The sequence below is a fragment of the Nothobranchius furzeri genome, chromosome 4 (assembly GCF_043380555.1).
Source record: "Nothobranchius furzeri strain GRZ-AD chromosome 4, NfurGRZ-RIMD1, whole genome shotgun sequence".
In the NCBI taxonomy this organism is placed as follows: domain Eukaryota; kingdom Metazoa; phylum Chordata; class Actinopteri; order Cyprinodontiformes; family Nothobranchiidae; genus Nothobranchius; species Nothobranchius furzeri.
In genome coordinates, this window is record NC_091744.1 from 66110793 (window position 1) to 66133627 (window position 22835).

General features: G+C 39.5%; 1 protein-coding gene across 6 annotated transcripts in view; it reads left to right on the forward strand.

The window, feature by feature from the left end:
- Window positions 1-10614: 10614 nt before the first annotated feature.
- The window catches only part of megf11 (multiple EGF-like-domains 11), a 128970-nt gene continuing 116749 nt past the window's right edge, over window positions 10615-22835 (forward strand). For all 6 annotated transcript variants that reach the window (XM_015964392.3, XM_015964394.3, XM_015964397.3 and 3 more), the window contains exon 1: window positions 10615-10792. The gene's annotated coding sequence lies outside the window, so the exon portion shown is untranslated. The remainder of the gene's footprint in view (window positions 10793-22835) is intronic.

The following is a 22835-nucleotide window of genomic DNA, read 5'->3' on the forward strand; positions in this document are numbered from 1 at the left end:
AGACCTGTTATTTAAAAATGCGTGTAGGACACAGACACATGGCTCAGACCTTTTGCTGCAGCTGTAAACGCAATTTTACGTAATAATTACGAGCATGAAAGTAAACAAATAACAGTGATTCACAATATTAGCATCAGCAGCTAGCTTGTTTTACGTGCTGGAGTGATGTATGCAAAACACAGTTCTTCACTGTCTGGAGGAGAGGATTTGGATTTTCTGTAATGATTTATGACAAAAGTCCTTAATAAAATAAAAAACTGGACCCAGTACATGTTTATATAGATAATAAAGTGTAGTTATTTTGCATTTTTACAATTTTAATGCCGAGCCAATACCTTTAACCCTTCACCACTGAAATCAGTTTGTTCATTCCAATCCTCCTAATTAATCCTCCAATCATCCAACTGGAATCCTTAAGGGTCCCGTAACGTACATCCTGTCAGAATAGGCCTTGGGAGCCCAGGTGTTACTAGAACTAACGGTGTCTCCTCACCAGCCTGAGCCTCCAAACTGTGAAGGTTGGTCTCCAAACATGAACTTCAAATTCATGCATTTATCTCCTCTTGTAACACTTTAACATGTTTTAAAAGGCTTGTATCATGATATGTTACACCTCCCAGACCAAAAATAGGTCCAATATAAGATAAAACATTATCATAAACAATGCAGAGACATCATTGTTTATTAAATACAAGTTATTTTCCTGAGCCATTACTTCAGCCAAGATATTGGATGCATGGATTTGATGAAGCCATGCTGTCTTATGCAGTCCTACACACACACACACACACACACACACACACACACACACACACACACACACACACACACACACACACACACACACACACACACACTGCAGTATGTTAGAATCATTTGAATGACTAATTTAACTACACTGAACTGCTTTTGTAATAATTTAATCTCTTATTCTGGAGTAAAATAAAGAAACAAGCTAAATCATAACATATCTGTGGCATCAAGGAGCATCTTCCGAGTTCAAACACAGGGATGAGCACAATGTTTACACCTGAACAGTATCAGGATTAACTCACAGAGGCCTGCAGGTCTTCCGTTTTATGAGCAGAGCGCTGAGAATCCGCTTCGTAGGAGCGCTAAACGTAATTTTGCCGCTTCCGTGCGTGGTAAGGAAACACATTTCAAACACGGAACCGAGTCTGGTTGCCGAACCGAGCAGAATTCTGATGACGTCACACCGGTGCGCGAAGGTGCGGGTTCCAACCCACAGGAGAGGAGGGAGAGAGGAGGTAAACAGCGAGTGGATCACAGAACTTTTGTTTTTGAGCAAAACTGCGGTAAAAATGGCTGTTTGTCCTCATCATAAAGCGTGTAGCCCCCCCTCCCTGGTTTAGACGTGGTGCTCATGCAGGTGTCTCTTTCTGTTCCGACGCTGCTGCACGTAATATTTTTAATTTATTAAGCCTACAATTTATTTTTACTCAGTAACGGATATGATTTAAAATGTAGCGAATTACAATTCTTTTTTAAAAACTTACTCAAGTAAAAGTAAAAGTACAGATTTTAAAAACGACTTAAAAAGTATAAATTTACAAAAAAGCTACTCAATTACAGTAACGTGAGTAAATGTAATTCGTTACTTTCCACCTCTGGAAACAACAATCAACTTTGTTGAACAATCTTTAACAGTTGATATTTGAACTTGCTCAAATAGACCTTGTGTTGAATGTGCTGAAGATTGAGAATGATGTGATTATGGATGCGTGTGTGCAAAATGTAGTGAAAATTGAGAATAAGGTGAGATGAATGCGTGTGTGCATCTGATTTTGCTTCAGGAAGAAACAGGTGTCTGAGTGAAAAGTGATGGTTTGAATAAACTTAGGTTTTGTTGGAAAAGATGCATCAACGCTATCTATCGTGGACTGCCTCACCATACGAGGACCCTCGTTCAGATCCGGAACGTCAAAGGACGATGTTTCATCCAAGTCACCTCGGCTGGCAGAGAAGACGAAGGTGTCCACCGATCCGGTCCAGAGATGCCCCCTGGTACACGTTGATGATAACGCGTTTGCAGATGCGCTTTCTTAAGTTTAATTACTCAGAAATCAAAAGACTCTGGACGAGTCTGCGTTAGCGGTTGCAATTCAACTATTCCTGTCTGGCTTGGCAGGAACAGCGTGGGGGGGGGGGGGGGGGGGAGCCGCAGCCCCGTTCCCCGTTGACGTTGTTCACAAGTCCTCCCTCTTTGGTTGTCAAACACGAACTGAATCATGAACTGAAACTTACCAAAAGCCTTTCTCTTCTCAAAGCAAAACTTGTGCGTCAGCAAATGTGTTTTGGAGTTTACTGTGAGAGAGTGTGTGTGTGAGTGTTTGAGTGAGTGTTTGTGTGTGTGAAGGTCATTACCAAACATCCTCAAACATTATTTAATTAAGTATGGATTCATTATAGCTATGATTAACCAAAGCATAATAATCATTCATTTGATTAAAACACATTTATAATGAGTAAAATGGTAAAATGATTATTTAGCATTAATAAACAAAGGAAGCGTAAGACTCTATTATGACTAGCTTCCATGGGAACACATCTTCTGGCACTGCAGGTGTTCAGATGTTATGGTTTCTCCCAGACTCGCTGGCGTTCAGGTCTTAATCTGTGGGTGAAAGTTCTCAGCGACCCAGCTCTTAACCCAGCTGGGCAAAGTATAACCTTTTGCACAGAAAACCCATATTTCCTCACGTTACAGGAGGAAGGAGACAGGAGACAAGATGAGGAACGAAACAGGAGAGAAGATGAGGAAGGAGACAGGAGACAAGAGGAATAAGGAAACAAGAGTCAAGGTTACGAAGGAGACAGGAGACAAGAGGAGGAAGGAGCCCAGGGGCCTCTTCAATGATAATCCGGCCCTGGTTGTTGCTTGTGATCACAGCTGGCAGGCAGCAAGCAGGAGGAGGCAGGGCAGGGTGGTTACAGCTAGGAATGAGCCGGATACTCGTTTGAAACGGATAAAGCATTTTTGACGAATATGAGCATGAAACTCGTAAATATCTGTAATTGTGCTGAAGAAAAATCCTCATTGGGTAACTGACTGCCTTCACGCTCTGTGATTGGCCAGTCATGTGGAGAACCCACCCCTCCCTTCACACAAAACTCTGCTCCTACCCACGCACACACACAGACAGTAACGGATCTCTCTGTGCTTGCTTCGCTGTTGCTCACGTTTCTTCAGTACTCCCTAGGTTTTCCTCAGCTCGCCTCTTTTTCGGTTGAATATTTAACGTAACTTTTTTCGTAACGTACGTGATGCATTTGACAAGACATAGCTGAAAATGGCTCATGCTTGTATCAGTCACTGCCTCCGCTCCAGTTGTTTTTTTTATTATTTCAACTCTCTCTCTCTCTCTCTCTCTCTCTCTCTCTCTCTCTCTCTCTCTCTCTCTCTCTCTCTCTCTCTCTCTCTCTCTCTCTCTCTCTCTCTCTCTCTCACACACACACACACACGCACACCTTAATCAACATTGTTTTGTTTAACTGTGTGTGGGAAAAATGCCAACAACGTTAGGAAAAAATCAGTTTAATCAAATAAAAAAAAAGTTGTCTGGTTCTAGTATTTCATATTTTCTAGTTTCTACTGCATGAGTTCAAATGTATTAATTCATGCACTTAAATATTAATGTTCTGATTTTATTGAAAAACTTGTTCTGTAATAGTTCCTTTACTATTATGATAAAAAATATTTAATCTCAATTCTGAGGCTGCTCTGTAAACAGTTTTCAAATAAACAATATACATTGCAACTTCTGATCAATTCATATCAATTTCAGATTTAAAATAATGCCCCCCCCCCCCCCCACCACCACCACCACCACAGCTGGAAAAACTCCTAGGGGAAACACTGCACATGATGTTTTCTTTTGCAGGGCACTGGTGTAAAGACTTTAAGTCTGATCTCGAACACATGAATCAAAGTGTAGCTGCTTTTCTGGTTTTCTGTTTGATTATGATTATTTGATTGTTTTGTATTTCGGCCTCTGGAAGAAGGTAGTAGAGCAGCAAACAATGTTTTATTAGCACGTTTAAAATAACAACAACTCAATATTCTTGGCTCCTGAAACTGGATTATAATATATCCATAAGGAACAGGATGGATGTATTAAGAACACTAATGATTTCAACTTGTTATAATTCTTGGTGGTTATTTTGTTTTTCCTTTCGTGAGGTTTTCAAAAAATTACCATTATTACGATCACGATTATCTAAATTGCACCCTCTTCATGCAGCCGAGGCAGTAAAATCTCTTCATTAAACAACTGTTCGACAACGCTGCAGATCTGTAATATTCTTGGGAATAAACAACAAGTGGACATGATTACCCACTTTGCCCTCAATAGAGGAATTAAACTTGACTATCTGTGAATGTTATCGCCCTACAGTCCCACTATGATGAATGATGTCAGTCTAACTGTACCATGCAGATTAGATATCTGACTGAAATTGAAAACAGCTGCCGTTTTTACAATCTGCCCTGTAGTCCCGGCAGATTTCTCCTGACAGACACAAGGCCAGAGATCCGTGCCTGGTTTACCAAAGGCATTGTGCTGCCAAAATCATCTTTTTCTTCATAAACCAGGACTGACAGAAAACCAGATTGGTTGTGTCCTATCTTGAGCACTGGGGCCTCGTGAATTGTAAGTCCTGACTATTCAGGCCTCCTAGCATGAAACAAACAGATTTTCTTTTGCTAACTTTCGGAGTTTTTACAAGAACATGATTTGAATGTTCAGAACTAAAAGTCAAATCAAACATATGTTTGATTGTTGTCATTTATTTCTTGTCAACAACAAAATATGCACTATTGGAATGGCCTAGCGCGACCTGAGAGAAATATTGACACGTGGAGACACTCGGTGGGATGAGAAGCTGGAAAATTTAACGCCAAAAAACCAATGGGAACCAGTAATTTGTCAAAAATACCCATAAAAAAACTAATAAAACAAAGTAATATAGTAGAAATGTAAAATTACATGTATTCCTTCACATTAATTCATGAAAATATAGCCTTAGTAAACACATGAATTATTTGTTGGATATATAAATAGTTTCTCAAATGTAAGAAGTATAAGATCATCATCATCATCATCATCGTCCTCCTCATCATCATCCTCATCATCATCCTCATATCTGATTTGCCCACAGTTCTGTTAATGCATCTGCTTAATTAGACACAAAGAGCACCTGAATTCAGAAAACATCCCATTCAGAGGTTATTATTACCCCCAGATTTCCCCAAACTCAGCTTCAGCACCATATGAGATCATCAAGAAGCATCAATGTCCTGGATGCTGTTTAGGCTGAAACTCAATAATATAACTCTGTAAATGCTGAATCAGTGTATAGTGGGTGGAAAAAACAACAAAAGTTTGTTGGACTTCTAACAAGCTTCCTTAGTTTGACTAAAAATAACTCAGATTTCAACTTGTGTATCACACTGTGTGCCAAAATATGCACTACTAAAAAACAGGCATGAGTTAAAGCTTACAGCTAAGCCCCACTGTATCTGTGACAGTGTTGTTTGGATATGTAGAATTAAAGTGAAATAAGATAAAGGAGGAGTCATTTTGCAGGAAGTCTTCGCTCTTTGTATCCAGTTCTGGATGCAATAAATGGACAGTAAAAATGTAAACCTTTGTGTGAGAAAGCAAAGCTGAAGAAGAAGGTGTTGTTATTTATCAGTAAAATGACTTGCAAATGCACGTTTATGAAAAGTGCTGGAAATAGACATTTTGCACTGTTTCATATTAAATACTGGCTGTAATGCAGCCTTCCCTGACTGCCAGGAGTAATGCATGTGCTGCTAAAGCCGCAGCATTTTATTAAACATCTCACACCACAGAACCATTGTGTTGCATTTTTAGTCAATTGAAAAACTGATTCTGCAAAAAAAAAAAGCTATGAAATTGAAAGACTTAATTGAAGACTCAAACTACTGCACAAATTAGACCTTCATTTAAAAATTGTTTGTGAAATGGATACAGTTGCTTGTGAAGTACCTGAAATGCACCTTTCTTTGTAAAACAGAGACATTTCCAAGTGATCTTGAGCTTTGGAGGAGTAGCGTGTGTTCAGCAATCTCCATCAGGACCAATGCTGAACCATGCGGTCTGTGTATCATCCAGAATCACAGTTGTTGACTCTTTTAGATCCCAGCCAATCAATAAAGTTTTCACATGAGACAAGTGAATTTAAGAAATAAATAAAGCAATGCAAACTGTCAAAGTCTATATTTTGCCCTTTAGTTTATTTTCTGTTTGTTCATGTAGTCCTACACTCACCTGACTAGATAAGAACCTCCCTTTAACAGAACGACAGAGATTATTCATTCATCTTTCCATGCACCACAGCTCCATGAAGAGATAACAAACGAGAAATGAAAGGCTCAGACTCAGATTCACTCATGTAGGACCTGCAGCGGTGCTGGAAAACCAGAATGTGCGGCGCCTTGTTATATTCTGTGGGTTTGTTCCTTCATCCACCCCTACTTTGTTTGGAGATTTGGGGATTCGGGGACCATGGGCCGGCCACAGAAGCGGCTTCTGAAGCAGCAGATAACAGCAACCAGTTGCTCCGATGGAGAAGAAGAAAGGCTAGCGGTCAGGGACCCAAACATCTAATTTGTCTAAGATAGATATTCAAACATAGGATGGAAATGCTGTGGAGGGAGACATCGGAACTCATGCATCTTTTAAACTATTTGGGCTAAAATCTATGTGAGTTTAAAAAAATATTTTCTGTATTTTATTGTTGCTCTAAGCTTACTTTTAAATTTAAAAAGTGTATTTCTCACCTGAATCGGAAGCAATGAGGATAGTTAATATTCATGTGCCTGTTAAACACAATAAAATTGATTTAACTGGATTTTCCACAACAAATGCCACTCCTCCAAAGCAACCTGTTTTTTTATTCAGTTATGAATATAAAAAGCACTTCTGAATCTGGTGTTTCATCTTCAAATATTTAAAACTTGCATCTGTTAGTTTTTTTTAATCTCTCTTGTTGATTATGTTAAATCAAACCTTCTTATCATTAATGGGCTTTAAAATCATGCAAAAATATTTAAATAATGGTCAGTTTATTCCAAATAATGTTAGGTGAACATTCTTCCATAATTTGATTTGTGTGAATGAAGATGCATGTTTTATGCAGGGTATAATACCCACATGCCAGAGGCGATGAGAAGGTGGAGCTGCAGCCTTCTGTTTCTGTGAGATAACTCAATAAGCAAAGACAGAAGTAAAAGCAAGTTTTGGGCAGATGTAGTTCATCTGGAGCACGGCCAACAGCAATCCACAAAGGAGTTCAATTCCTGAATGTGGCTCAGAACGCGTTCTGGATAAAGTCTGCAAAAGAAAAGTCTTACAGTCTGGCCAGAATAACTGCCCATAAATGACGGAACACAACATGTTTTGGTGTTGGAGACACAGCAGGTTTGCTTTAATGAGGTGGACCGCACTGGAACGCTCAGGTGCATAATAAACATGCAGGGCAAGTATAACATGATGTGCATCCTGATTGGAATATTATTTATTTTACTTCACAAGCAGGTGCTTTATTATTATAGTTAGTAAGAGTTAGTAACATGATTTTGTATCGTGTGGGTATTTACATCATTTAATCACACAGAAAACATGAACTATTAACCAGTTTCCAACCACCAAAACTGTCAATGACAGTCAAGATGGTATTCTATTCTATTCTATTCTATTCTATTCTATTCTATTCTATTCTACAACCAACTTAATAATAAAAGTAGCAACAAATGAGTTTGGGCATAAACACCAATCACACTTTTGCATCTTGTGGAGTTATTTCCATATAAATATATCTCATAACATCAGCTACAAGCACATATTTGACAGTAAACTTTAAGTACTTTGTCTTTTTTAGTCATATCTAAGGATGTTTTGGTTTTCTCTAAGCTGAGTAATTGGGTTTGAACCACAGCGTAACAGGCAGCACTCTGATTTTTGAAGGCATGAAAAAAACAGTAACATGTTGCTTCATCACTACTTCAAGAATGACCTCCCATTATCGTCATTCTCTACAGTAAGGACACTTTCTCTGCATTACATGTGCTTCTTTTATGGCTATCATATCTGTAAAACCACAACGCTGAAAGCATTCGCCCATTATTGTGCACGTTTCCCTAATGTTGCTGAAATCTGTTGGGTGGTATGGACTCTGACAGTGGATCATGTTTTCTCCTCCAGGAGGTGATGGAGCTCTTGAGGAGCACCCTGAGGTTTCCTTCAAGCCTGTTTGAGAGGGACTTTGGGAGTTTGGAGGCGAGGCCTAAGTTCATGAATGTGTGAGATAGGACTACCCGTTGCCTGGCTGGGAATAATTTTCACATTAGAATGTTTCATCCCAGTTTTATAAAGTACGGTCATTACAATTAAAACAATAGAGTTTGTGGTTTATCTGCTCCAACGCTCTTGATTCAGTGGTTGAGTCACCTATGCAGCTGCTCATCAAGGTCTGCAGAAGCCTGTTAACCACCTGCTGATTGGAATCAGGTGTGTTGAAACAGACAAAACTAAAACGTGCTGGACACCGTCTCACCAGAACCAGAATTTGACACCTTTGCATTAGGGGGTACAGCAGGGTTGTTTCCAATGGGTGTAATTCTGCTTTCAACCAGTAGGAAGGAGAAGCAGGAAACTTAGGCCCTGTCCACACGTAGCCAGGGATCTGCCAAAACGTAGATATTTTTCTACGTTTAGGCCTGTCATCCACACGAAAACGGAGTTTTTTCACACGAAAACTGATCTTTTTAAAAACTCCGGCCAAAGTGAAGATCTGCGTTTTCTCTGTTTTGGGTGTCTGCGTGTGAACTGAGAAAACCGGAGTTTTAAGGTCCGCAACGTCACTTTTTGCGACAAAAAAATGCTGACATCACGTGTGCGACCTGTGTTTACACTAGCCGACAGCATGGATGCCCTCAGAGCTGCGCTCGCTTTATCAATTGTCCAAGCGCTTTTTGCTTGTTTGTTTTTGCAAGCGGAATTACTGCTCCTTGCAGAAGACCACAGATGAAGGACGAGGTTAAGAACGGGGGAAGTACTGCCGTCTACAGGTCTGGCATGTCCTTAACAACGTATTTATCTGGGTATGTGTGGACAGAGTTTTTTTCTTAACGAGGTGGTGTGGATGCAAGTTTTTGGAGGGGCGGATATTCGTTTTAAAAAACCCGGCTACGTGTGGACTAGGCCTTATTGTTATGTTAACAAGTTGAAGATGGAACTCCAATAATTAGTAATGAAATGACATGACATTTTATGCCAAACTCCTCCTATGTATCCTTTTGTGCTGCCATACGGGTCTTTACTGCCTCTATAAAGACTCTAGAAGTGGGAAAAAAGCCAATTCCATCCATTTTCTGTCAGTGTTTAGTTTTGGGAATGATAATGCCTAAAACAAGCTGTTTCAAAAAGTCCCCATTTGTGACATCACAAGCGATAACACCTCTCATGTGCAAGAGAGCTGCTGCTGGAGGAGCAATGGCTCTACTCTGAGCCTCTCCTTAATATCTAATATAAGGAGCTTCTCAGCTTATAACAGCCTGTGTGGGGGGTGGGTGGGCGTTGACAGATCTCTGAAGCGACTCATTCTGGAAGGTGCTAGAACTGTCAAGAATAATAATACTGCTTTATTTGAGAGGGCTTCAGTGCAAAGAACTTCATGGACGTATTTTTCATCGACCATATAACCTTAAGAGAAAAAAGTCGTATAATGTCAGTGGTTTTTACGGCATTTTGTGAAGAAATAAGTGGGTCTTACTTCAACAGCTTAGCCGACGTTTAAGCAAAGATCTGGTGCAGAGTGAGTGATGATGGTTACAGAGGGGTGTAAAACATCCCAAAACATGCCAACTTTAGTTTTTGCATCACTGAACTTGCTGGGTAACTGTTCTATAAAAGAAAAAGGAAAGAACATTTATCTAGTTTTGTCTTTCTGATCTCTCTCACAAATACATCCTGCTTTTAAATGTCAGAGAAAGAAAAGGAAGAAGGAAAAAAAAACAGCTTATTCAGGTGAGAGTTTTCAAATCTTCCAAGTGGAAAATCAATCTTGTGAGTTTTGTCAAACCTTCAAAATGAGATTGTTCTCCATAAGACCGTGTACTGATTCTGCACATGTTAAGATTAGAGAGTGCTTGCTTTTTTCTCTATCGCATCACGTACACTCATCTGTAAATGCAAGCATAAATCTGTCAGGGGAAAAGGAGTCGTGTCAGTACAGGTGAGCTGTAACTTTCTCTCTGTGTGCATCCTTGCAGAAATATATGGCATTTAATTATAATAATTAAGCCTTTCCAGGCAATTTGTCCACATTCATCTCATATCATTGAGTGTTTCAGTCATGCAGAAAAGCACATCAATATCTTTACTGAGATTAAAGATACTTTAAAATTATGTTCAGATTATCTTCCTTTAGAATTATTTTATCTTTATTTTGGTGGTGGGGGTTTAGGGGACAGGGGATGGAGGTAGGTAAGGGAGTGGGGGGGAGGGGGGGCAGCATCAGCACCCATGACGTCAACAGAGTTTAAAGTGGGCCGCGCTTCCCCCCGCGGAGAGGATGGAGAGGAGACGGAGGAAGAGTGAGGAAGCCGCGCTGCTTCCTCACTCTCACTTGACTTCTGCACGAACCGAACTCCACAAACTACCCGAGTTTCTCACTTTCTGAGGCGGACGACGCTGAGGAGCAGCTGAATCTTCTCTCGTGATCACTTTCCCGTTCCTCCCGAAGGGTGAGTTCGTTCAGGCTCGACTAAACGTTGCTGCGGCGGTCCTGTCATCGCCCCAGACACATGGAGTGATTTAATGACACACAGCTTTTCGGACGTTTGCTGAAACCGATTCCAGCTTTTGTTTGTGTTGTTGGATCAACTTGTCTCTCAGTCATTTGGAGAAAAAAAGAAAGAGATAAAGAGGGAGCTGCTGCTAGTTGATGTGACAAATAGCGCTTTCTATTTAATTAGGCTTCTGGCGGGTCTTTCCCCTGGAAACGTGCGCTCTGTGCCAGAGGAAAAGAGGCTGTCTCATCCAGGAGAGTGTAAATATTCGGCTACTGCAGCATGTGTTGATTTCACATGGATCTTAGTTTGCGGATGCACTGATTTTGGATGGCTTTGAGATGGGTTTTCTAGATGCATAATTGATTTCAGCCGCTTCAGCATCTATTTTTTTCCACTATTGATGCCCAGCTGAGAAGTTTGGTGCCTGGGTTGTCATTATTTTTTTAAAACAGGATTTTCTATTTAATATTTGATATTCAAAGAGACACATTTTAAGCCACACCACCCCCATTTTTAGCATTAAACATACATTAGGATAAATCATCACCTTCTAAGAAAGATTGTACGGATTTTGATCGTGCAAATTCGCAAATGTTATATCGTTTTTTAACCACTAGATGACAACAGAGTTCAAGCTGAGCCAGCTAATTAAACTTGCATCCGTCTCCAATGAGCAGACACGCACCATGTAATGAAATCATTGAAGCTGCTGATTTTCGTTGCTGAATGTAAAAAAATAAAAACAGTTTAGTTCATTGCAGTTGTGAAATCAGATTATAGCGTGCGTGTGACAACAGGATCCATGCTGAAGATGCTGCTGTTTTGCCCTGCTAATGCTCATGGGCTCTCTGCATTATAACAATTTGTCATGAAGTCATTCATCACACACACACACACACACACACACACACACACACACACACACACACACACACACACACACACACACGTGTGTGTGTGTGTATAATTCTATTTTCTGAACTATATCTATACTTTCCTTTTGTGCTTATTTTCTAAAAGTATAATGGACATATTATCTTATTCTTTCTCTGATAAGTAGCTTAACACATCTATAAATCTTATTTGAGACCATATTCAGCTTAAAACCACAGTTTGTTGTGTGAATTTTTTTTATTGAGCAGTCAAATTGCTGAAATTATTTTAAATCCATTATAAATGTCTATTATTTTGGGGCTCTTTGACTTATGTATATGTGGACTCTAATTTTCTTTATTTATCATTTTAATGTGGTTTTAATTTGAGCTGCCAGGCGTGTTGCCAATAAACACAAATTTATTGTTTGTAGTTGGTTTTTTTCCAGTTTGAAGCCCTCTATGGGTCATTTTTTTCATTTCGTTTTACAAATGAGTTTTAAAAAATTTGATAATTTGAAAACACAGTTGATTATGTCTTTTAATCCTTAGCCGACATAATTTCACCAAATTAGCAGTACACACATTAATCTTTGGATATCAGTTTGAATAAGATAAAGGATTAGAAGTGCTTTAGTTCTTTTAATTATTGTTTTTGTTTTATTAGTGGAGATAAATACCTCTCAGTTCTCTGCCTTAAAGGATGCTTTTATTCAGTCTGTCAGAGTTTGGCGTGGGGTTGGAGATTGTGCAGGATTGAGTTTTTAGAGCTGTTTTTTCCATCAAAGCATGTGATCTGCAGGTTGTTGCTATAAACCAACCGTGCTCCGCCAGGGCTTAGGCCAATGACTTCAAGCATTTTTTTCCCATCAATCCTGAAAACAAATTGATGCTCTGTTCAGCTTGAGTGGTTTCGTCTCTCACTTGAGCCAAGGACAACATTTGCCATTGACACATTGTAAATTATGATATTATTTAATAAGAGATGCCCCCTTGTCTCCATTTTTTAAGTTTCTCCAAAGGAATTGATCCTTTGGGGACATGTAGGTCACTCATGAATTTCTTGAAGTTTTGTTGCTGTTGTTGTGTGCACTTTACTGCCTTGTAAACCCTTTTAACTGTAGATCCCTATGTTGGGCTCAATCGATATGTTTAATTAGTGCTGATTAATGAAAGAGTGTACTTGAAGACGGCTGACAGCTTTTTGTTACTCCTTATCATGAGAAACAAGGGGGAAAAATCCAGGATCTGGATCGAGCCATCACATGAATAGATATGAGTGAAAAATACATAAAATAAAAAAAAAATCCATATTTCTGTTTGACTCAGATGACAAACTGATTCCTTATTTATTCAATAAATGTAATCAATGATTGAATAGCTGATGGTTTGGACCAATTAAAGCCCCATAATCCTTTAATCGTGTATGATTTAAAGAATTTAGAAGCGTAAAAATGTTCAGAAATATTTTCCTCCTCAGACAGTATGCAGTTAATGGGAATGCACAGAATGACGCGCAGTAAGGTTGTGACCAAGTTGTCCAACGGACTCTGAGTTTTAATCCTGCATGTGAACACCTGAATAGGCTGTAATCTTTCAGCACCAAGTTTTCTATAGTTTACAGTGTTGAACACTGTTTTCTGTCAGAGTTACTCAAAAGCAGCAGCTCCAATGACCTTTATTCTGCAAATGAAGCTGTTTTTGCCCCGCAATGACTGATAGATCTTATTATTTCAGCGAAAGTACAGTGAGCATTCAGCAAATACCCTGGAGCCATAGCAACTACATTAACAAAAGTTAATGAAATGTGGAGGCTGGAGTCAGACTTTGCTTCTGAAAGATGTGGCATTTACATTTCGAACTGTGGAGAGGGAATGAAAACACACACACACACACACACACACACACACACACACACACACACACACACACACACACCCACACACACACCCACACACACACCCACACACACACACACACACACACACACACACACACACACACACACACACACACAAATACGATATATATATATATATATATATATATATATGTATGTGTGTGTGTGTGTGTGTGTATTTATGTATGTATATATATATATATATATATATATATATATATATATATATATATACATAAATGTATATATATATACATACACACACACACACACACATATATATATATATATATATATATATATATATATATATATACATAAATGTATATATATATACATATACACACACACACACACACACACACACACACACACACACACACACATATATATATATATATATATATATATATATATATATATATATACATACACACACACACACACACACACACACACACACACACACACATATATATATATATATATATGGCCTGTATTTGATATAGCACCTTCCAGAGTCCTGGACCCCCCCCCCCCCCCCCCAAGTGTTTTACAATACAATCAGTCATTCACCCATTCACACCCTGGTGGTGATGAGCTACGATGTAGCCACAGCTGCCCTGGAGCGCACTGACAGAGTATTTTATATTTTATATAGGTAGATATAGTGTTGGGGAGAATCCCTTGTAAATGTATTTTGTAAAATATTCCATTACTTTGTTTAATTCTGGCACTGAATTCCAAATGCTTGGAATACTTCCCTTTAAAAACAGCATTTAAGTCTATTAAATGTCACAATATAAGTTGGTAGCTAATCCAGCAGGAAAACAGAGTGCATATTTATGCTAAACATTCTCTACTGACTGGGAAAAAACAAATAAATCTTTATTTATCAAAGCGTCAGTAGGCTATATATCTGTTTCTGTAATAAAGTGAAACTATTCTGCAGAAGCTGCCAACCAATTCACAGTGTGTTTATTTAGAAAAACAATGTTTATTTAATTTTTTTTATGTTTTATGTAGTTCTTTCACCATGCACTAGAGAACCCAAGTCTCCTCTCATTCCGGTTAGTTCATGGGTCCCAGGAAGAACAACAAAGGAATCCAAGTCAACGGAGCTAAAATAGCTATTTTCTAATCTGCTTTGCCTCACGCTCTGGATCGCACATATGTTGTACTTCAGTTTAAATGAAAAGTAATGGATTGTGTTTCAACCATGCCAGTCGCATACGTTGAGATTTTGCAGCTTGTAAATGTTCGTAATTAGCACGACTGCTAACGAGATGTCAGTACGTCGCATTTATGACGTCACCATAGAATCTATTTATGGTGATTCTTTCCCCCTGAAGGAAGGATTTGAAGTACACGACAGCAAATTTTCCTCTGCTTTTTTCTGTTTCTGGTTCAATGACATCAATTTGGTGATGCCCATTTGTAGTCCTAAACGTATTTTCACACAAATACTAAAATAACTTTTGCCCCCTTTTGAAAATAAGTATGCTCTTGGCATCAAAATGCATCTTTAAAATTCACGGACATCATATGTGAAATCTATGGCAAATACCAAACGCGTTTAGAAAATAGCGTTTTTAGCCCCACTGACTTGCATTAATGTTTTTCATTCTTTCGAGGACCCATGGTCGGGAAGTTGATGGGCATGACTAAAAAGCCCCATTCCCACTTGTACCGGGCGGCCCGGGCCGGGCAGCGTAGGTTGTTTACATATCTGGGTGGCCTGGTATTGTTCCGGGCCAACCAAGGCTCATTCTCAGCCCTCTTCTCGAGGGGGTCTGCTTCAGGCCGACCAGGGCCAACACACCCACTGCTGACAGCAAATTCACACCTTCCATTAGAGCAAGCCATTGATTGGTGGGTAGAATCAGCCCACATGGGCTTAAGACAAGGATGTGTGGAATCGACCCGGTACAGATGGGAATGGCCCATTAGGTCCCTGTGGAGGACTGCTTTGTTGACTGACATCCGTAGTGTTCCAATCACAGAGCTCTACTGGTTTGGTGGGATTATCACAGCACTCTGTTGGTGGGCAGGATCTTACTGGTACAATACGGCCACGGCATGTTAAAACAGCTTCATCAACTTTGAATTACATTGACTTGGGTTTGATTTGACTCAAGAGCAGATAGAGGTACTTATTTATTTAGAAAAAGGATGTATTTGCATCATCTTCCAAGGCAGACTGCCTGTTATCCAATAGCATGAAGAGACAGTTTTTGATAGACAACCATAGATCCCGCCCCATGACTGAGAGCCGTCAGTGGACCGGGCCAGACCATATATTCTACACAAGGAAACACACATTGCCGAAATGCATTTATTCATCTTTCGGGTGGAAAGTGGAAAACACAAAAGTATTCCAAAATTATTACTAAAGTAATTGTATTCTAAAAACCAAATTTAAAAATGGTAACTGTAATGGAATACAGTTACTCATAATTAGTATTCTAATTCTAACGGTTACTCCCCAACACTGAGATTTTTTTGAGGAACAATGAACAGTTCTTTTCCTATCAGCATTGTTCATCAAAGCAAAGCCGTGGTTGTGCATGTTTTGCATCACAACAAAGCTGAGTGAATGCAAAATGATGCTAAATTCTAAAGGCCACAAGATTTTGCTGCTTAAACAGCAGAGCTGGCTGGCATTGAAAAATCAGAGGACGCTTGCAATTTAGATTCAGCTTCATTTGCCGTCCCAGAGGCCTGGTCATGTCTGCATCTGATTATGCTTGCATGCATTTAATTAATAATTTGACAATGCATGGCATTGATGCTGGTCAGCCACCACTCTGCGGAGGAATAGATTGCCTGCGCTTGATACCCAGCCACAGTCACTTAGCAAGGTGCAGAAACGATGAGCTCAGTCAGATTTCAGATACAGGGGCTGCAGCGTGGAACAACGCTAATCCCCCCTCCCTCAGGTGCAGTCCTGGGCAGAAAAGCCACGGACTGCAGCTCACCGGGACGATGCTTAAATAATGCACTGATCAGTTCTTTTCATGTGTGTTTTAATGACAGGCAGGTCCCTTGTGAGAATTTGATGACGTTTTGCTAATACTGCTGATGCATCTGCTTACATCTGCTACTTTTTTCCATTCTTGTCTCGAGAAGACCCCCCACTAGAAACTCAAAGTATTTTGACACGAGTAGGCTGTCAGTAACAGTGCAAGGAGATGAGCTTCAACACATATTCCGCTGCAAATACAGGATGAGCTGAGGAAATGAGCTATGATAACATCTCAGCATGTTGCGATGTGTTATGCTTTGTTGATAAGGCTATTATTCATCATAGTGCCTTAGACAGCAAAATCCCATTTTCCATCTCTGGGTATGCCTTTTGCTTATAGTTCACGCACTGCTTTGCATTTGCAGATGAGTTTACTGCTAATTAATGTTGAGTTTAGAAATGATTTTATCAATTATTTAAACTTCCCAGAGACCATTGCTAATCAGCTCTCTTGAAAATGTGGGATTCTGAGTAGAAGTGGAAAATTAAAATGTACTCCTGTCAGAAACATGCAGAAATTTAATGTTTAATGGTAAATTGACAGCACTAAGAAGGTACCGAGAGACACTAAGAGCATATTTGAAGGGTTGAGAAATTGATTGTAACCGGATGTGATTCACTTTATAAAATTTCTAAGAAATGTTTTGCAGGAGATGATTCATCAGCCCGAGTGAAGACTTTTAATGTGTGGCAAATAGGATCTGCCAACAATATAAACTGATGAAGAACGCCTTCAGCACCTGATGTTGTCTCCATTCTATACAGGAAAATTTTCACTCAATTTAATTAAAATTTTGTTTAGATTTTAATGTAAAAAGAAGGCAGTCAGTTATGGTCAGTGACAATTTAGAAAACACTGATTGTTAAAACAGGACCAACATAATGGCCTGGCATTTTTAATGGCATTCATCTCATGCAACAGCGTTAATGCTAGAATTAGAAACAAAGGTCATCTCATGTTGAGGAGTTTTAGGCCATGTACACATGTAGCAGGGTGTTTTGCAAAACTGAGAATCCTCCCCCGCCATCTAGGAAAAAACTTGGGTGCACAGCACCTCGTTTTCAGTAAATAAAATCCTGTGTGTTGTCAACGACATTCATAGGCACGCCAAGCCTGTGGGTGGCAGTGATTCCCCAAATCTGTGGCATCTTTGCTCAAAAACATTCCTTAAATGTGGAATGTCTAAGGCTCATTCCCAATATTTGCACTTCCACCCTTACGCACTTGAGTCGCACGCTCCAGTCCAGAGGTGGGAATGCGTACGGTGTCCCGCTTCAAAAGTGCGGAAGGTGACCACACCCTTTTGCACTCAATCCACACTTCCCCAAGTCTGTATGGACTTGTGCAAAGGGTATTACCAACAGTGCATTGCTGCATGGGAGTTTTGATAAGGTGGAACGATGGCTCAAGTGTCTTTTCTGAAAATATGTATTTTCAAACAAAGTTCATTTTAAGACGATCAGTGACATTTTTTCGTGCTCTGAATGTTTTAGACTAAGATTGAATGTGGACAGCAGCAAATATAAGTTTTGTCATTTGTTTGAAAATTGTTAATAAAGATTTTTTTTAAGTTGCACAAACAGCAACTGGCATGCGTCATGGTCAATGACGCAATGGTCACTGTCCTAATTCGACAATTACTTGCATGCATGTGTCTTACACACTCAAAGCCTTACTGCACACTTACTCCAAGTGCACTTTGCTGAAGACTGCAGGGTGCAGTAGGAATTTTGGGATTGAACCTAAGTAGTGGGAAATAACCGTCCTTAACGTCACTTGTGGTCTTCTACATTGAGCAGTAACTGAGCTTGTAAAAACAAGTAAGCATAAACATGTGATGTCAGAGCATTTTTGTCACACTTCAGAAACTAAAACCCTGATTATTACATCCAAAAGCAAATGCTGATAACAGAGAATTCATAAGTCTCCACTTTGTTTGGAAGTTTTTGAACAAATCCTCTTTGGTGCCGTATATCGTGGATGAAAAGCCAAACCGTAAAGAAACTTTTCACTGAGTCTTAGTCATTTTCATCAATTCTTCAAAATAGTATGCACAAATCACGGGATATGATAAGATCCCACTTGATCTGTTAGCTCTCAGAGTATGTGTTGTGCATGGCTCTGAGCTACTTGCAAATTGCCAAAATCAGAAAAAGCAACAGAGAAGTAGCCATGTTTTTGTTTTTCAGTAACAGTTAGCTTTGGGGTCTCTCTTAGATTGGGCCGAGTCTAAAAATGATTCAGTTTTGAATGTATATCTAATGATGTCTCTACTTACAATCCGCCCAATGGTTATAGATATTTGTTAATATCAAACAAGATTATTTTAGAGTTAGAGTAGAGAATATATCATATGGCCAGTTTAGCACTTGAATTGTGTGCTACGAAAGACTTTTGGGCACAAACCACACAAAACTGGCTCTGGATCTGTAAAATTGACAGAGTTTCAGTCATTATTGTGTTTTCTAATAACAACTGACAGCGGCGGCCATCATGTATCAGGCGGACCCATTAAAGGCAATCAATTGTAAGTTAAATTTTATTATTACATTTTGTTAATTTCATTCAAATGTATCCAGTGGTTAATGAGATACAAAAACATTAACACACACACACTCATGAACACACAGGCAAAACATTTTATTACTAGCCTTTTGACAAAAATCACCTTTCCAGGCCACAAACTCTTACAGATGGTGTATAAAACTCTCCCGCTGCCACTAATTCTGTCTTGTATGTCTCAATAGGCTCACAGAGTTAGCAGTCTGGATTCACATTTCACATCTTACAATTACGCTACAACATGATCAATGACAGATGATCATCATCCTGACTCGAGCAGACAGGAAAGTGAAGTGGTCGTGCTACATTTGGCTTTAGATGTGTGGTGAATGGTTAAAGTAGACAAATGATTCACTGTGCTCAACTGTCCATTACCATTATGATGCCTATTAGAAGGTGATATCTCACCTCTGGTACTTTGCACAGAAGGACCTTATCACAAGTGAATCACATTTGTTTCAAAAAGAGAAATGCCTTCACTCTGTACCATCGCTGTGTTAATCAATATCTGACATGTAACATGCTGTCGTCTCTTCGCAGGCACATGCTGCGCTGCTTCTGTTTAACAAATGCCAGCGATGCATCTCCGCTCAGCTTCTCTGATCAGTTTGGACGAGAAAACTCTGGAACATTTCCAATGTCTTCTGATGGATATTTGTGCTACCACTGAGTCCCCTCATAAAGCCCTTGCACTTATTCAGCACTCGGGCACCTTTGGTTGTGATCAATGGCCAGCAGTCAGAACACTGAATAGAGCACAGATTGAACCACAGTTGGGATTTGGATGCTGAGGAACAGCCCTCTCAGCAGGGGTGACTCATGAATAAAACACCAGCCAGTGGAGCATCCCATTTCTTCGTGCACTTTGCAGGTGATGCTTTCACACTCAAACCTGCTCTGAAAGGTTAAGTTTAGGGCACAAATGCCTGGCTTACCCATCAGGTGGTTATCTGTGCTGCAGCCAAATGATAGCTGAGAGAGCAGAGGCTAAAAAAGTGTAGTCAGGATGAAAAAGACTCCAAAAACTGAGGGAAGATTGTGGTGACAGCATTTAAGGAAACATTTGAAAATATTTTGACTGTGAAGAAATTTGATCAGAAAATCATCCAACATCTACACGAGTCCTAATATAGATGAAGACACTTCTGAAACTAAGGCCTAGTCTACACGTAGCCGTTTTTTTTTTAAAAACGAATATCCGCCCCTCCAAATCCACACCACCGCGTTTTAAAAACAAACTGTCCACACGTACCCGGATAAATACGTTGTTAAGGACATGCCAGACCTGTAGGCGGCAGTACGTCCCCCGTGCTTAACCTCGTCCTTCGTCTGTGGTCTTCCGCAAGGAGCAGTAATTCCACTTGCAAAAACAAACAAGCAAAAGGCGCTTGGACAATTGATGGATCGGGTAGTGACAGAGCGCAGCTCTGAGGGCTTCAGATGCCGGCTAGTGTAAACACAGGTCGTACACACGTGATGTCAGCATTTTTTGTCGCGGAAAGTGACGTTGCGGACCTTAAAACTCCGGTTTTGTCTGTCCACACGCAGACACCCAAAACGGAGAAAACGCAGATCTTCACTTTGGCCGGAGTTTTTAAAAAGATCCGTTTTCGTGTGGAAAAACTCCGTTTTCGTGTGGATGACAGGCCAAAACGTAGAAAAATATCTACGTTTTGGCAGATTCCCGGCTACGTGTGGACAGGGCCTCAAAACCTAGCTTTTACGAAAAAAAGTTCTAACCAAACAGACAAAAAAGAAAATATTATTTTGGGTGTAATCGAACCTCTAAAAGGGAAAATGTATATTTTTTTAAGTTGTGTGCTTGCATTAGCAAAATATTTTACTAATCACTTTTGCAATCAGCCCTGTTCAAGATGGCTGCCACAGTGCATCAACAAGCTCAAAAATGGCTACAATTCAGTCAATTTCAAATATTCAGCTAACATTTGGTGCCACTGAGCAGCAACTGATCGCATGAGATCTGAGTTTTACAAAGTTGGCATAAACTGTTGGAGTCATCCTTGTGTGCCTTTTAGTTAAATATCATGAACCAATGTCTAGACTTTATGCAATTCTGGGAAAGTAATTGCAGGATGTAGTCTACACCTAAGGCTGATTAACATTTTAACTCAACTCCCTTCAAGATGGCAGCCTTAATTATTACTGAACAGAACTCGTTGAATGTGACAGATAAAGCTAACAGTTCATTTAGTTGTAAAAATTAAATGGGAGAAATTAGATACCGTAAATCCTCTAATACAGACCCGGGCCTGTATTAGAGGATTTACGGTACTTCAATGAATGCTTCAGGTGAAACTTAAAAAAGAAAAAAAAATTGTGCAAAAGTCCATTTATTTCAGTAGTTCAACTTAGACTGAGAGGAGCCAGTTGAGGTGGCTTGGGCATTTGATTAGGATGCCTCCTGGATGCCTCCCTGGTGAGGTTTTCCGGGCATGTCCAACCGGAAAGAGACCTAAAGGAATACCCAGGACATGTTGGAGGGTCTATGTCTCTCATCTGGCCAGGGAACACCTTGAGATTCCCCCAGAAGACCTGGTCCAAGTGGCTGGGGAGAGGGAAGTCTGGGCCTCTCAACTTAGGCTGCTGCCCCCACGACCGACTCTGGATAAGCAGAAGAAAATGAATGGATGGAACTTGCAAAGGCTCAGGGACCCTTTGCAGGTGTTTCGGATTAATCAGCTGATTAGAGTGTGACACATTTGAATCTTTTTACAACCTTGTCAGAGATTTTGTATTTGGGGTTTTCAGAAACTGTAAAACATGATCATCACAATTATAACAAATAAATACTAGAAATGTCTGGCTTTGCATGTAATGAATCTCTCATAGTCTAGTTTGACCTTTTAAGTAGAATTGCTTAAATAAATAAACTTTTGCAGGATTTTCACATTTTTTGAGTTTCACCTATAAGTCTTTAAATAAAATTTAAATCTAGATCCTGCAGTTCTTAAAGCATGACATGGCAGCTGATGTGCCTTTTCTTCACAGAACTGAGATTTGTCAAATTCTGATTTTGTGTTAATTAAGGAGTAACAGGACTGGACTCCTGTTGGTGATCCTCATCAGAATGAAAAAAGATACAAACCACCTCTAAAGAGTTTCGATAGTTTGTGCTCAAATACAGATAATTTAAGCCAACTGGATAGTATTAAAGCTGGGGTATGTGGTTTAGAAAGCTTAAAATAACTTAAAGAAGAAGTCACCCAAATCAACTTTGTTGCTTATAAACTGTAAAAATGAGTGTCTAGTGTTGTAGAAATGTGTAGAATTATTTTTTGCTTTTAGTGCATCTTACTTAAAATATAAATATTAAGCCTAAAACTGTCAGTGCAGCACCCTCTTCAGGTTAAAAGTCTGCCCTAAATTTGATTTTAAATCAGCAACGTTGCTGGCTAAGATATACCCAGTATTGATGAAGAGATACTAAGCAGTTTTGGTGTGCTTTTAGCAACCCCTAGTGTCTGTTTAGTATAACAAAAAGTGAAACTTATTTCCTTGCTGTGAGTTTGTCTTTTTACTTTTTAACACCTTAATCTGAAAGCTGAAATGTCTCCTCAGACTTCATTAGTTTCTACAGGAGCGATAAATCACAAAATCAAACAAATCAGCTGTGT